This window comes from Salmo salar, chromosome 13, assembly GCF_965601325.2.
Source record: "Salmo salar chromosome 13, fSalSal1, whole genome shotgun sequence".
NCBI lineage: Eukaryota > Metazoa > Chordata > Actinopteri > Salmoniformes > Salmonidae > Salmo > Salmo salar.
The window spans coordinates 13,801,493-13,817,500 of NC_138303.1; positions in this window are offsets into that span (position 1 = coordinate 13,801,493).

A 16,008-nucleotide genomic window follows, 5' to 3' on the forward strand; every position below is an offset into this window, starting at 1 on the left:
AAAGATTTGGCATGGGTCCTCAGATCCTCAAAAGGTTCTACAGTTGCACCATTGAGAGCATCCTGACCAGTTGCATCACTGCCAGGTATGGCAACTGCTCGGCCTCCGACCGCAAGGCACTACAGAGGGTAGTGCCAACGGCCCAGTACATCACTGAGGCCAAGCTTCCTGCCATCCAGGACCTCTATACCAGGCGGTGTCAGAGAAAGGCACAAAAAATTGTCAAAGACTCCAGCCACCCTAGTCATTGACTGTTCTCTCTGCTACTGCACGGCAAGCGGTACCGGATCACCAAGTCTAGGTCCAAGAGGCTTCTAAACAGCTTCTACCCCCAAGCCAGAAGACTCCTGATCATCTAATCAAATGGCTACCCAGACTATTTGCATTGCCCCCCAACCCCCCTCCCCCTCTTTACACCGTGGCAACTCTCTGTTGTTGTCATCTATACATAGTCACTTCAATGACTCTACCTACAGTACATACTACCTCAACTATCCAGTGCCCCCGCACATTGACTCTTTACTGGTACTCCCCTGTATATAGTCTCGCTATTGCTGTTTTATTGCTGCTCTTTAATTACTTGTTACTTTTATCTCTTATTCTTGTCCATATTTTTTGAAAATGCATTGTTGGTTGGGGGCTCGTAAGTAAGCATTTCACAGTAAGTATTCGGCGCATGTGACTAATACAATTTGATTTTATTTGAGTTCCCGACTTGGAATTCCAAGTTGGATGACCGTTCAAAACATATTTTCCTAGTCGGAGCTAGTTTTTTTCTGATTTCCTAGTTGTCTTGAACTCACTGAAGTCTGAGATTTCCCAGTTCCGAGTTCCCAGTTGTCTTGAACACGGCAGAAGACATTCTCTAATGACAGCATGGCCAATGTATTCAACATTTTCTTGCCCATGGCATGTGAATGTTTATCCGTTTAAGCTTGGAAAAGAGACCCTTAAACCCAGATTTAGACCACACACCCACTCCATTGAATAGCAGGCTAGTGATTGCTTTGAAACTCTTGCAGTTAGCCACTGATTCCTTCAAACTACTCATTGTTAAATTTGCGACTTCCAACTTGTTGTGTAATGTTCATGTCCAATTGCGGATGAGCACCAATACGTTTTATCTATAAGTTCTCTTCATTATTTCTCTTCATATGACAAGGATTGAAAAGGATTTGCCAGTAGATTGTCAACTTGATTCATGATGATGACTGCTTGTCTAGCTTGCTAGCTAAGATTTTGAAAGTATTATGTTGACATGATCAGTCCCGTCAAAACTACTGTAGATATAACGTGATTTGACGTAATTGTATCTGTGGCCAATGACCTTGAGCCTTCTTGGATGGGCACTTCTTATGTAACTCTATGGCAGCACCCAAGGGACTTGAATTTTCGTGCTCTCCCCGTAGATTTTGCGATGACGTAGTGTCCCCATGAGTGACAGAACACTGAGCCAATCACGGTGCAACTAGAGAACATTACCAACCCCTACGCTCCGTATGTTCCGCTGTCTGACCCACCACCACAGAAAGCACTGAGCTAGGCTGAAACACCAGTATATTCCACTGTCTGACCCACCACCACAGAAAGCACTGAGCTAGGCTAAAACACCTGTATATTCCACTGTCTGCCCCACCACCACAGAAAGCACTGAGCTAGGCTGAAACACCTGTATATTCCACTGTCTGACCCACCACCACAGAAAGCACTGAGCTAGGCTGAAACACCTGTATATTCCACTGTCTGACCCACCACCACAGAAAGCACTGAGCTAGGCTGAAACACCTGTATATTCCACTGTCTGACCCACCACCACAGAAAGCACTGAGCTAGGCTGAAACACCAGTATATTCCACTGTCTGACCCACCACCACAGAAAGCACTGAGCTAGGCTGAAACACCTGTATATTCCACTGTCTGACCCACCACCACAGAAAGCACTGAGCTAGGCTGAAACACCTGTATATTCCACTGTCTGACCCACCACCACAGAAAGCACTGAGCTAGGCTGAAACACCAGTATATTCCACTGTCTGACCCACCACCACAGAAAGCACTGAGCTAGGCTGAAACACCTGTATATTCCACTGTCTGCCCCACCACCACAGAAAGCACTGAGCTAGGCTGAAACACCTGTATATTCCACTGTCTGCCCCACCACCACAGAAAGCACTGAGCTAGGCTGAAACACCAGTATATTACACTGTCTGACCCACCACCACAGAAAGCACTGAGCTAGGCTGAAACACCTGTATATTCCACTGTCTGACCCACCACCACAGAAAGCACTGAGCTAGGCTGAAACAACTGTATATTCCAATGTCTGCCCCACCACCACAGAAAGCACTGAGCTAGGCTGAAACACCTGTATATTCCGCTGGCTGCCCCACCACCACAGAAAGCACTGAGCTAGGCTGAAACACCTGCATTTTGGAGCTGCCTTACTCAAGAAAATAAAAAAGAGGCCATGTTTGTATGCTGCTATATTAACTCAATGTTTTTTTTTTGCAGATTGTTTGCAAACTGATATGTGACACGTACTAATGTAAAAATAACATGCAAAACAGGCAACCTTTGGGGCTCAAATAATAATGATTATTTGTATTTTTTTTAGCTCAACAGGTCGAGCTCAGATACTCCTGCAGTCAGCATGCCAATTGCACCCTCCCAACTTGAGACATCTGTGGCTTTGTGTTGTGTGACAAAACTGCACATTTTAGAGTGGCCTTTTATTGCCCCAGCACAAGGTGCACCTGTGTAATGGCATGCTTTTTAATCAGCTTATTGATATGACACACCTGTCAAGTGGATGGATTATCTTGGCAAAGAATAAATGCTCAAAAACAGGGATGTAAACAAATGTGTTCACAACATTTTAGAGAAATAAGCTTTTTGTGCTTATGGAACATTTCTGTGGTATTTTATTTCAGCTCATGAACATGGGACCAACACTTTACAGGTTGCATTTATATTTTTGTTCAGTGCATATTTTGTTCAGACCATAAATTATGTGAAGAATTGTATAAACTGCAGACAGATGAGTACACTCCTGATTCAGTATTTGTTTGGGTCCAGGACTGTTATTAAGATGCACGTTTGTTATGAAGATCGGTGTTTCCCTTTAAGAACCAACGTAGCACTACGCATCTGCTTTCAACAATGCACGTCTTTCGGTGAGGCTCTCAAACGCAACTCAGGCATTCCGGTCATCCACCCCGAGCGCCCGAGCAGAGGCACACCGATCTCTGGCGGAGTCCTTACCGGAGACGGGCTTCGCGGGGTAATCAAGAAGGCAGGCAGTAAACCATCCCGGGTATAACGATGGAACCGTAAAATAAATACGGAAGGGGGGAACAGGTAAACGTCCTTCTTTTTCGATTCAAGACGTTGTAGCCTAATGCCATTTGGCTTTGCTGTCATTTTACTAAGGATGCTCCGGTGTAGGGCACATCAAGGACTGTGAATAAGTATGAATAGAGTATTCGAGAAATGGAGACATGCAGAGAGAGCTGCAAGATGTTGCCAAGCCGAATATAATTTTGTTAATGAAGAGCAGAGTTACGCACGCACCTATAACATAGGCCTAATGTTATGATGGTTTGTTGTTTGTGTCGCTGTCCAGCAGCGAGCCTGCTGCTGCAAGGATGGAGCGCAGATGTGTGTACCTTGTCATCTTGCGCTATACGTTGGAAGTAGCGGTACTAGGCTATTCTCCGGCCAGGTGATCACAACCCTTGCAGATTACGCGTCGGACATTTGCGAATTGGCGTTATACATTATTGATGCAATGTATTTGGAAAGCATTTGATAGAGATGGTGCATATGAAGTCAGGTTCAGTAAGCGTTGGGAAAAAGCACAGTAATCTCAAGGCAAACACCTGCCATTTTAGTAGCCTACTAAAGTCGTGACTGGTCTCCTGGCATGCAATTTGACCTTGCAGTAGTTTTCGATGTTCAGTAAAATAGGAAATCTGACGGAAATATAAACATCAGGCTTGTAAAAGGGCTCTGGACTTTGTGTTTGTTGGTGGAGACGTTCTAGATTGTAGCTCAGGTTACTCACACTCTCTCCAAATGTCCTCTAGAAATATATGTTGTTTTCCCAGGAGTCTGCAGTGACTCAGCTTTGCATTATGATTGTTGGTGCATATGGTGATGACCAGAGGGGTAAAGGGCCCAGTTGTTGAGAGCACATTCACCCCGCATGCACCACACATACACCCCACATACACCCCGCATGCACCACACATACACCCCACATTCACCCCGCATGCACCACACATACACCCCACATTCACCCCGCATGCACCACACATACACCCCACATTCACCCCGCATGCACCACACATACACCCCACATTCACCCCGCATGCACCACACATACACCCCACATTCACCCCGCATGCACCACACATACACCCCACATTCACCCCGCATGCACCACACATACACCCCACATTCACCCCGCATGCACCACACATACACCCCACATTCACCCCGCATGCACCACACATACACCCCACATACACCCCGCATGCACCCCACATTCACCCCACATATAACCTCTGCCTGGATCCAAAACAACCTCTGCCTGGATCCAAAACAACCTCTGCCTGGATCCATAACAACCATAGACTGGATCCAAAACAACCTCTGCCTGGATCCAGAACAACCATAACCTGGTTCCAAAAGAACCATAGCCTGGATCCAAAACAACCATAGCCTGGATCCAAAACAACCATAGCCTGGATCCAAAACAACCTCTGCCTGGATCCAAAACAACCATAGACTGGATCCAAAACAACCATAGCCTGGATCCAAAACAACCTCTGCCTGGATCCAAAACAACCTCTGCCTGGATCCAAAACAACCATAGACTGGATCCAAAACAACCATAGCCTGGTTCCAAAACAACCTCTGCCTGGTTCCAAAACAACCTCTGCCTGGTTCCAAAACAACCTCTGCCTGGTTCCAAAACAACCATAGCCTGGTTCCAAAACAACCATAGCCTGGTTCCAAAACAACCATAGCCTGGTTCCAAAACAACCTCTGCCTGGTTCCAAAACAACCATAGCCTGGATCCAAAACAACCATAGCCTGGTTCCAAAACAACATCTGCCTGGTTCCAAAACAACCTCTGCCTGGATCCAAAACAACCTCTGCCTGGTTCCAAAACAACCATAGCCTGGATCCAAAACAACCATAGCCTGGTTCCAAAACAACCATAGCCTGGTTCCAAAACAACCATAGCCTGGATCCAAAACAACCTCTGCCTGGAACCAAAACAACCATAGCCTGGTTCCAAAACAACCATAGCCTGGATCCAAAACAACCTCTGCCTGGAACCAAAACAACCATAGACTGGATCCAAAACAACCTCTGCCTGGAACCAAAACAACCATAACCTGGTTCCAAAACAACCATAGCCTGGTCCCAAAACAACCTCTGCCTGGATCCAAAACAACCTCTGCCTGGAACCAAAACAACCATAGCCTGGATCCAAAACAACCATAGACTGGATCCAAAACAATCCATTGTTCAACACCATAGTGCCCACAAAGCTCAACACTAAACTAAGGACCCTGGGACTAAACACCTTCCTCTGCAACTGGATCCTGGACTTCCTGATGGGCCACCCCCCAAGTGGTTAGAGTAGGCAATAACACATCTGCCACACTGATCCTCAACACCATGGTCCCTCAGGAGTGCATGCTCAGTCCCCTCCTGTACTCCCTGTTCACCCATGACTGCGGGGCCAAGCACGACTCCAACACCATCATTAAGTTTGCTGACGACACAACAGTGGTTGGCCTGATCACCGACAACGATGAGACAGCCTATAGGGAGGAGGTCAGAGACCTGTCAGTGTGGTGCCAGGACAACAACCTCTCCCTCAATGTCAGCAAGACAAAGGAGCTGATCATGGACTACAGGATAAGGTGGGCCGAACAGGCCCCCATTAACCCGAAAGGTTGCAAGATCGAATCCCAGAGCTGACAAGGTAAAAATCTGCCGTTCTGCCCCTGAACAAGGCAGTTAACCCACTTTTTCCTAGGCCGTCATTGAAAATAAGAATTTGTTCTTAACTGACTTGCCTAGTTAAATAAATGTAAAAAAAAAAGTAAAACAATTGTCAAAAACTCCAGTCACCCAAGTCATAGACTGTTTTCTGTGCTACCTCACGGCAAGCGGTACCGGAGCGCCAAGTCTAGGCCCAAAAGGCTCCTTAACAGCTTCTATTAGACTGCTGAACAATTAATAAAATGGCCACCCGGACTATTTACATTGACCCCCCCCCCCTTTTGTTTTTAAACTGCTGATACTTGCTGTTTATTATCTATGTATCTATGTCACTTTACCCCTACCTACATCTACAAATTACCTCGACTAACCTGTACCCCCTGTATATAGCCTCGTTACTGTTATGTCATTTTATTCTGTTACTTTTTATTACATTTTTTACTTTAATTTATTTAGTAAATATTTTGTTAACTCCATTTCTTGAACTGCAATGTTGTTTAAGGGCTTGTAAGTAAGCATTTCACGGTAAGGTCTGCACCTGTTGTATTCGGTTTGATTTGATTTGATTTTGATTGACTTCTCGTCCTAGACCCACAAGCAGCTTTGTTAGTCTATTAAGCAGTTTTCTTTTCACCGGCCTTATTGTCTCATTGTGCTCTAAGCTTTCACCCGGACACTGCTCACTATATAAGTAAAGCATTTAGCACAATTACTGCAGTGGCTCCAGGCAAGGGAATTGCATTTCATGCTAAATGAAAGCAGTCCGAATGACTGACAGATAGATGGGTTGATTTAATTTGCATTATCTGACTGATTCTTTGTTCTTTGTTTCATTGGTGATTTGCATGCAGTGATATCCAACTATAATACAAACCTGTTGAAGGGCAACAGGAATGTAATCTGAGCCAGTGACCCTCTCCTATAGCAATCTAACCACTGAACCCACAGTATCTTAGTATCTGGATGTCTGCATTTATCTTTTCTCTATTATTTACAATCCTAAAGTTTAGTTGGAAAAGTCAATATGCTGAAACAGGCTACCAACGTTCTAGTTAGAGGAGCCATCCTCTTCCAAACTTCTTTCTTCCTGGATAGACCTATTTTGTGAGCCGGTCTCCACAGTACAACTGCTGAACTCTGGAATTCCAACCGTGCAGCTGTCAATAGTGCTGAAACGCTGTTCGCCATATTACCGCTTATTAGTTGTTGCTTTTTCAACATTGGACCTTTTTACACTAGACAACGTCACCATAGTACTCCCGTTTAGTTCATTTTGACAGATTCATTTCCTGTGAACTTGTCTCTTTGGGACATCTTTTTCAATTTGTCCCAGTTTTGCATGTTTTGCAAAAACGACTTTTGGTTTCTTCTTTTTGAATGTGATGCCCCTGTACACGATTCCATCTTCATCCTGAAGGCAATCTAATCGAATGATTGAATGTAGAAAACATGTATTTCCTGTTCCACCATGTCCCTACACTGATTATGGCTCAGAGAGAAATATTGTGCTTAGTGAGATTACGAATCCACATGTACTTCATCTTTTCTTGTTGTTGCTTTCTTGGCAATGGGGGTGAATCACGGTGGACAATGCCCTGAGCCTAGCCTGTAAATAACACTCCTAACAGCAGTATGGAGCTAACAGGGAGCGCTAATGGCCGTTGGGCACATGTACAGTACACTCGCACAGTCTCTGGTTCAACAGGGTTTCTAGAGGTCCTGATAACATCACAGACTGCTCAGCGAGAGGGGTCTCTGGTCAGTTAGGGGCAGGATGCTGCTACGGGATGTCAGGATCTTTCTGGAGAGCGCTCAAATTGAAAGACTAAAGCTGTGTTCAAATACTCATACTAACCTTACTAACTGTACTATTTGTGATGTAAATTGAGTATAGAGTATGCTTATTGGTCATAGTATGGATATAGTTAGTATGCCAAAAGTTCCCGGATGTCGTACAACAACGGCGAAAATACGAAGTATACAAGCAGAGGACACTATTTCCGTGCTTTTAGGGCCCATAATGCAATTCTTCAGAAAATGGGTGTGGCTTCACATCGTTTTCAGACTTGAAGAAAATGGAGGAAAATATCCAATGAGAGCGGATGCAAATTCATTGCTTTAACTAATTATGACAAATGTTGAGAAAATGTTGAGCAATGTAATAAAGTAATGACTTTTCAAACAAGTTACCTTACACGTTATGTTGGCTGACAATTTGTTAGCTACGGTGTCCTTACGAACCACATAGCATATCATTACAGCTGTATGTACCGGTATGTTAGCTAGCTACCTAACGTTAGTTGCCTACTAATACATCAAACTTGCCAGTATATTAACTATATGCTATCTAACTAACTACCAAACGTTTATTGACATGATGAATCCTGTAATTCTTAGCTTAGCGAAGTGGTATAGTCATTGTGTGTTCTCAATGGACATTCTGGTGCTTTCGTAAATTCGCTCTGGCTATCTACTCCGATTTCAGAGCATTATCATCTGAGTGTACCAGAGCGCAGAATAACTGATGAATTTACGAATGCTAGGGCGAGTAAAATGGTCATAGTGACGTGTTCTCTCATTTGTTTCTGGAAGTAGCTAGCAAGCTAGCCAACGTTAGAACGCTCGGGTCAACCCTAATCCTCGGCCAGAGCGTCCAGTGTGGAAACGCTCTGAATTTACAAACGGACAATCTGACAACGCTCTGAATTTACAAACGGCGAGAGCGCACTCTGAGCACCCTCTGGTACTCCAGATTGTATTTAAGAACACACACACAAAGTCGTAAAATGTCTAGCTAGTAATTTGTTATGCTAAGAAGCTAGTAAGAGGTTGCATAGCAACAGCATCAACTTCCGGTAGACAGGCGAAGAGCTAGTACGCTCAACTGAAAGGATACTGTTCGTTTACAGTGTACTAAAATGAACTAATAGTATATACTCATTAAGTATGTAGTATACAGTATATTAGTATGGGTATTCAAACACAGCTTAACTCTGGACCCAACAGATTAGAGCAAATCATGGTTAGCAATACAAATGTTGGCTGTGACTCATCTGCTTAGGATCTCCACTGTCCAATGGTTGGAATTTCCCTCTCCATACCAAAGTTATTTGAGTGGTTTCAAAACACAACCTATGGAGAGAAAAGCAACATGGTTGTTAAATAGGCACTTACAGTAGTTGTATATGTAGTAGTGATGGGGAGAAATCCATGCAGTTACATATCGGGATATTATTTTCTACTATTAATTGCAATATTATAGGTTCATCAAATAATAAAATCGCAGTATCGAATCGCAATACATGTAGTATCGTAAGAATCGTGAGAATTGCCATGCATATCGTATCAGCACCTAAGTATGGTGATAATATCGTATTGTGAGGTCCCTGGTGGCAGTTCCCAGTCCTAATATGTATACGCTGGACATATCAGCCCTGCTTGCTTAAACCACAATTCCAGGGCGAGGAGAGGTTCCTGAATATGTTAACAAAGATGCCAACACACATAAACATTGCATGTGGCAACATTTGTTATGATAATCTTTGTCACTTTAGTGGAGGTGCTCTTGCTGTTTCTCAGAAGGGGAGAGGGACCGGTGCTGGCTCCTGACCTGTTATATCCAGATGTCAGCCCAACATGACTCCCCTCATCTCCCCTCTCCACCTCGCTTCTCCTCCTCCCCCTCTCTTCCCTCACCCCTCTTCTCCACCCCCCTCTTCTCCCCCTTTCCCACCTCTCCCCCTCTCTTCCCTCACTCCTCTCCTCCTCCCTCTCCCGTTTTCCTCCCCCTCCCCTCGCGTAGCATTTCGTGATGGGTGTACAGACCTCTGCTGCTGTAAGCTGCTCTGCAGTGCAGTGACTAGGCAGGATTTTGAGATTCTTCGTAATGAAATGTGTTGTCCTGCCGAGTGCGTTGTCCTTTCCACTTGGCCTCAGAGCTTACACTGTCCCTTTGGACATACAGGAAACGCCTACCTGGAACCAGTTAGAAGTAGACTACTGCACTGGAGCTGTGTCCTGTGAGGTCATACTGTCAGAGCTGAACCATGTCTTTAGGGTTGTAGCTGGGAGTCCTAGTTAGCTGGGAGTCCTAGTTAGCTGGGAGTCCTAGTTAGCTGGGAGTCCTAGTTAGCTGGGAGTCCTAGTTAGCTGGGAGTCCTAGTTAGCTGGGAGTCCTAGTTAGCTGGGAGTCCTACTTAGCTGGGAGTCCTACTTAAAGTTGTTTGATCTTTTGGTTGTGACTGGGAGTGCTCTCCACTCGTACATTCATACATTTTGTCAGTGTGATGATGTTAATATTTGTGGCATTAGGAGCTGTTCTGGGCTGGTGTTGTGAGCGGGGGACATATTCCACTATCAGCTGGCTGTGCCGGCCGGCCGTCCTGATAAGAGCGTGTGAGTTATCATCATCCAGGGAGGAGAAATGCAGCGCTGAAAACAAACATAGATCTATTATGAAAGGAGGACCAAGGCACTCTTCATATAATTAATTAAATGATATGAAAATGATATGAAGAGTGCCTTGGTCCTCCTTTCTTTTTGATGACCAATTCACCACTTTTACCAAAGAGCACCTTCTGTCTACCAACATTTACTATTGTGTACCTTAGTAGTGCTTCCCTTCCTCCTCTTTCTATTAGATCTATTATGCTTTAGAAAAACTGGCAGATCAACTCCTGGGCCTAAAACAAATGTATCTAGCTTATTCTATAGCAGCTGTTGCAACCACCACAATCAGAGAGAGAGAGAGAGAGAGGAAGAGAGAGAGAGAGAGAGAGAGGAGAGGGAGAGAGAGAGAGAGAGAGAGAGAGAGAGAGAGAGAGAGAGAGAGAGAGAGAGAGGAGAGGAGGAGAGGAGAGAAGAGAGAGGAGAGAGAGAGAGAGGAGAGAGAGAGAGACGAGAGAGAGAGGAAGAGAGAGGAGAGAGAGAGAGAGAGAGAGAGAGAGAGAGAGAGAGAGAGAGAGAGAGAGAGGAGAGAGAGAGAGAGAGAGAGAGAGAGAGAGAGAGAGAGAGGAGAGAGAGAGAGGAGAGAGAGAGGAGAGAGGAGGAGAGAGGAGAGAGAGAGAGAGAGAGAGAGAGAGAGAGAGAGGAGAGAGGAGAGAGGAGAGAGAGAGGTGCTAGGTTTCTGGTGTGACTTTGCTCTTTTAATGGATCCCCATTAGCTCTTCCTGTTATAAAAACATTGAAATACATTCATTACAGAATTCACAACAGTAATAGTGTGTGTGTACCCAGGGACAGTGATAGAGCTGCTATGAGTCACTCTGTCTCTCTATCCAATCCGTAGGGTGTACTGTACTTTGTGAGTCAGAAGCCACTGAGTTTCACTAGTCTACTGAAACACAGAGAGGGAAATATGAACCTGCGTTGTTTCATTTTTCAAGCACTTTAATATATATTATATATACAAAAGTATGTGGACACCCCTTCAAATTAGTTTATTCAGCTATTTCAGCCACACTCGTTGCTGACAGGTGTTTAAAAAATTGAACACAGCCATGAAATTTCCCTAGACAAAGATCTGCTGTACAATGTCCTTACTGAAGAGCTCAGTGACTTTCAACTTAAAATGTCTGCCCTGCTAAAGCTGCCCGGGTCAACTGTAAGTGCTGTTATTGTGAAGTGGAAACGTCTAGGAGCAACAACGGCTCAGCCGCAAAGTGGTAGGCCACACAAGCTCACAGAATAGAATCGCCGAGTGCTGAAGTGCGTAGCGCGTAACAATCATCTGTCCACGGTTGCAACACTCACTACCAAGTTCCAAACTGGCCCTCTAGAAGCAAGGTTAGTCGGTAGCTTCATGAAATGGGTTTCCATGGCCGAGCAGCCGCACACAAACCTAAGATCACCATGCGCAATGCCAAGCATCGGCTGGAGTGGTGTAAAGTTCACCGCCATTGGACTCTGGAGCAGTGGAAACGTGTTCTCTGGCGTGATGAATCGCGCTTCACCATCTGGCAGTCCGATGGATGAGTCTGGGTTTGGCGGATGCCAGTAGAACACTACCTGCCCGAATGCATAGTGCCAACTCTAAAGTTTGGTGGAGGAGGAATAATGATCTAGGGCTGTTTTTCATGGTTTGGGCTAGGCCCCTTAGTTCCAGTGAAGGGAAATCTTAACACATACAATAACATGCTAGACGATTCTGTGCTTCCAACTTTGTGGCAACAGTTTGGGGAAGGCCCTTTCACGTTTCAGCGTGCAATGCCCCCGTGCACAAAGCGAGGTCCACACAGAAATGGTTTGTTGAAATCGGTGTGGAAGAACTTCACTGGCCTGCACACAGCCCTGATCTCAACCCCATCGAACACCTTCGGGATGAATTGGAACGCCGACTGCGAGCGAGGCCTAATCGCCCAACATCAGTGCCCAAACTCACAAATGCTCTTGTGGCTGAATGGAAGCAAGTCCCCACAGCAATGTTCCAACATCTAGTGGAAAGCCTTCCCAGAAGACTGGAGGCTGTTATAGCAGCAAAGGGGGAACAACTCCATATTAATGCCCGTGATTTTGGAATGAGATGTTCAACGAGCAGGTGCCAACATGCTTTTGTACATCTCTGTATGAACAGCAGCACGTATAACACACTTGTCAGACTCCCACTCCATCAACAACATGTATACTTGTGAGTGACAGGAAAAACACCCTTTCTCTTTTTCCATCTCTCTTCCCATCTCTCTCTCTTTACATTTTAGTCATTTAGCAGACGCACTTATCCAGAACGACTTACAGTAGTGAATGCATACATTTCATACATTTTATCTCCGTACTGGTCCCCCGTGGGAATCGAACCCACAACCCTGGCATTGCAAACACCATGCTCTACCAACTGAGCTACACGGGGCTCTCTCTCTTCCCATCTCTCTCTCTCTCTTTCTTCCCATCTCTCTCTCTCACTCTTCCCCTCTCTCTCTCCATCGCTCTCTCTCTTCCCATCTCTCTCTCTCTCTCTCGCTCTCTCTCTTCCCATCTCTCTCTCTCTCCCTTCCCATCTCTCTCTTTCTCTCGCTCTCTCTCTTCCCATCTCTCTCTCTCTCCCTTCCCATCTCTCTCTTTCTCTCGCTCTCTTCCCATCTCTCTCTTCCTCTCTCTCTCTTTTCCCATCGCGATCTTCCCATCTCTCTCTCTTTCTCTCTCTCTTCCCATCTCTCTCTCTCTCTTCCCATTTCTCTCTCTCTCTTTCTCTCTCTCTTCCCATCTCTCTCTCTCTCTCTTCCCATCTCTCTCTCTCTCTTTCTCTCTCTCTTCCCATCTCTCTCTCTCTCTCTTCCCATCTCTCTCCCTCTCTCTCTATCTCTTATCTTTCTTCCTCAAACACATGCGCGCTGCAGTGTCCTGTACAGGAAGTTATTGGTTGTGTATGAGATTAGTCAAGGTCACCTTTCCCTGGGAGAGCATGAACATTCTCTCTATTTATTTCTCAAAATATACGGAGACTCTCCATCTATCTCTGGCCTGCCTCCTTCCCTCGCTTCCCTCTCTGTCCACATGTCTCTGTCATCAGCGTTGAAGCTTCTTGCATGCTGCTGTACCTTTCTGATGCTGCCAGTGGTTCTGGCTGGGGATGCTGTTACATAAGAGAGCTTAATAAATCCTGTATGAATGCCTTATGATGTAAGTAGTAGGAAATACTGCCTGCCTGCTCCTGTCAACCAGGGATATTGGTGCTGTAGGCTGGAGCAGAGAAGAAGAGGATGGGAAAGTCTAGTGCTGAGTGATTAATACGGATGTCGTTTTTTTTTTCGCTTATTAAACAACTAATTGTCCGATGTCGGTTCAATTACTTGAATTCCATTTCTGTTTTTTTTGTGTGAGCCCAACGCACCAATACTCTAGAGAGAAATCAAATCATTCACGAGAGAAATTAAGTCACGAATTATGTTTGACGCTGTGCTGAAGGGAGTTGTAGTTTTGATTAAGCAAATATACATCCTAGTTCAGTGCAGAAACGTGGTAATTAACTACACTGACCATAATCCATTGAGGCTGACGAATGCACTTTTACGCACAGATCGCATGAGAGAGGAATGTAGGCTACACAACACAACAATGAGAGGGATAAAGAGTGACAGTTCGTGAAACTATGCCATATCTTCTTTGAAGTGATTTCGTCAGACAGCTCTGCAGCATACGTAGGCAGGCTAGCCTAGCTAAATATGATGACTGCAGACAGTACAGTATGGGGACCACAGAGATAACGTTGTCTAGCTGGCTGCTACTGTCTGAGCAGAGATGAGATGATGACTTTGAGGAGAGACAAATAATAAAGTAATCAAATAAAAACGAAGTAATATACACATATTTTATTATTTCATAGTAATTTATCATTTTAAATCGATGTCTACCCAATGTGGACCTGACAGAGACAATGGAATATTTTCTATGTTTTGGCATTTGAATGTCCACTATTTTTGCTTTATAATTTCCATTAAAAAGCTCTAAAATGATTTTAATGCCATTATTTCATAATGAATTTAACGTCTAAAAAACAATGATTGAAACCAAAAATTGAAAACCATTATTATTTTTTAATAATCGAACCTAACCCGAACTGACCTGATCAGCACGACGGGAAACATCCCAGAGAGAGTTCAGCTCCTATCGATCTGATCATCTTTACTCTGTTACTTAATTACTACTTTATGGGAGCGCGCGTGTGTGTGTGTGTGTGTTAGGTAAGAGTGATTTGTTTATTTTTGTATTTAATCATGTTACCCTGTTTTCCCGAATCAAAAGGCTTTGATTGGTGCAGAGGGTTTGATGTTGCTAAGTGACAGCCAATAACAGGAAAGCCATCATGGGCACAGGTGTGTCCACCTCCTAGTTCCCTCTGGGTGACTGATTCACCTCCTTTTAGTTCCCTCTGCTATGCTATGTCACGCCCTGTGTAACCATGCTATGTCACACCCTGTGTAACCATGCTATGTCACCCCCTGTGTAACCATGCTATGTCACACCCTGTGTAACCATGCTATGTCACCCCCTGTGTAACCATGCTATGTCACCCCCTGTGTAACCATGCTATGTCACCCCCTGTGTAACCATGCAATGTCACGCCCGTGTAACCATGCTATGTCACGCCCTGTGTAACCATGCTATGTCACCCCCTGTGTAACCATGCTATGTCACCCCCTGTGTAACCATGCTATGTCACCCCCTGTGTAACCATGCTATGTCACGCCCTGTGTAACCATGCTATGTCACACCCTGTGTAACCATGCTATGTCACCCCCTGTGGAACCATGCTATGTCACACCCTGTGTAACCATGCTATGTCACCCCCTGTGTAACCATGCTATGTCACCCCCTGTGTAACCATGCTATGTCACCCCCCTGTGTAACCATGCAATGTCACGCCCGTGTAACCATGCTATGTCACGCCCTGTGTAACCATGCTATGTCACCCCCTGTGTAACCATGCTATGTCACCCCCTGTGTAACCATGCTATGTCACCCCCTGTGTAACCATGCTATGTCACGCCCTGTGTAACCATGCTATGTCACCCCCTGTGTAACCATGCTATGTCACCCCCTGTGTAACCATCCTATGTCACGCCCTGTGTAACCATCCTATGTCTCGCACTGTGTAACCATGCTATGTCACCCCCTGTGTAACCATCCTATGTCACGCCCTATGTAACCATCCTATGTCACGCCCTGTGTAACCATCCTATGTCACGCCCTGTGTAACCATCCTATGTCACGCCCTGTGTAACCATCCTATGTCACGCCCTGTGTAACCATCCTATGTCACGCCCTGTGTAACCATGCTATATCACCCCCTGTGGTTGTAGAGATCCCAGAGGGGTTTATGAGTGATGAGGTAAGGTCTCTCTCTGTAGCAGGATATCTGCCTCTCTGTCGAAGGGTGATTCAGCACAGTTACTCTACACTGCAGGGTTGGAACAAACAGAACCATTACTGCTCAACCCTGCCAGGCAAGGAAAGTGGAACAACATGAACTACAGTGAGGCAGTGTCTTTGAGA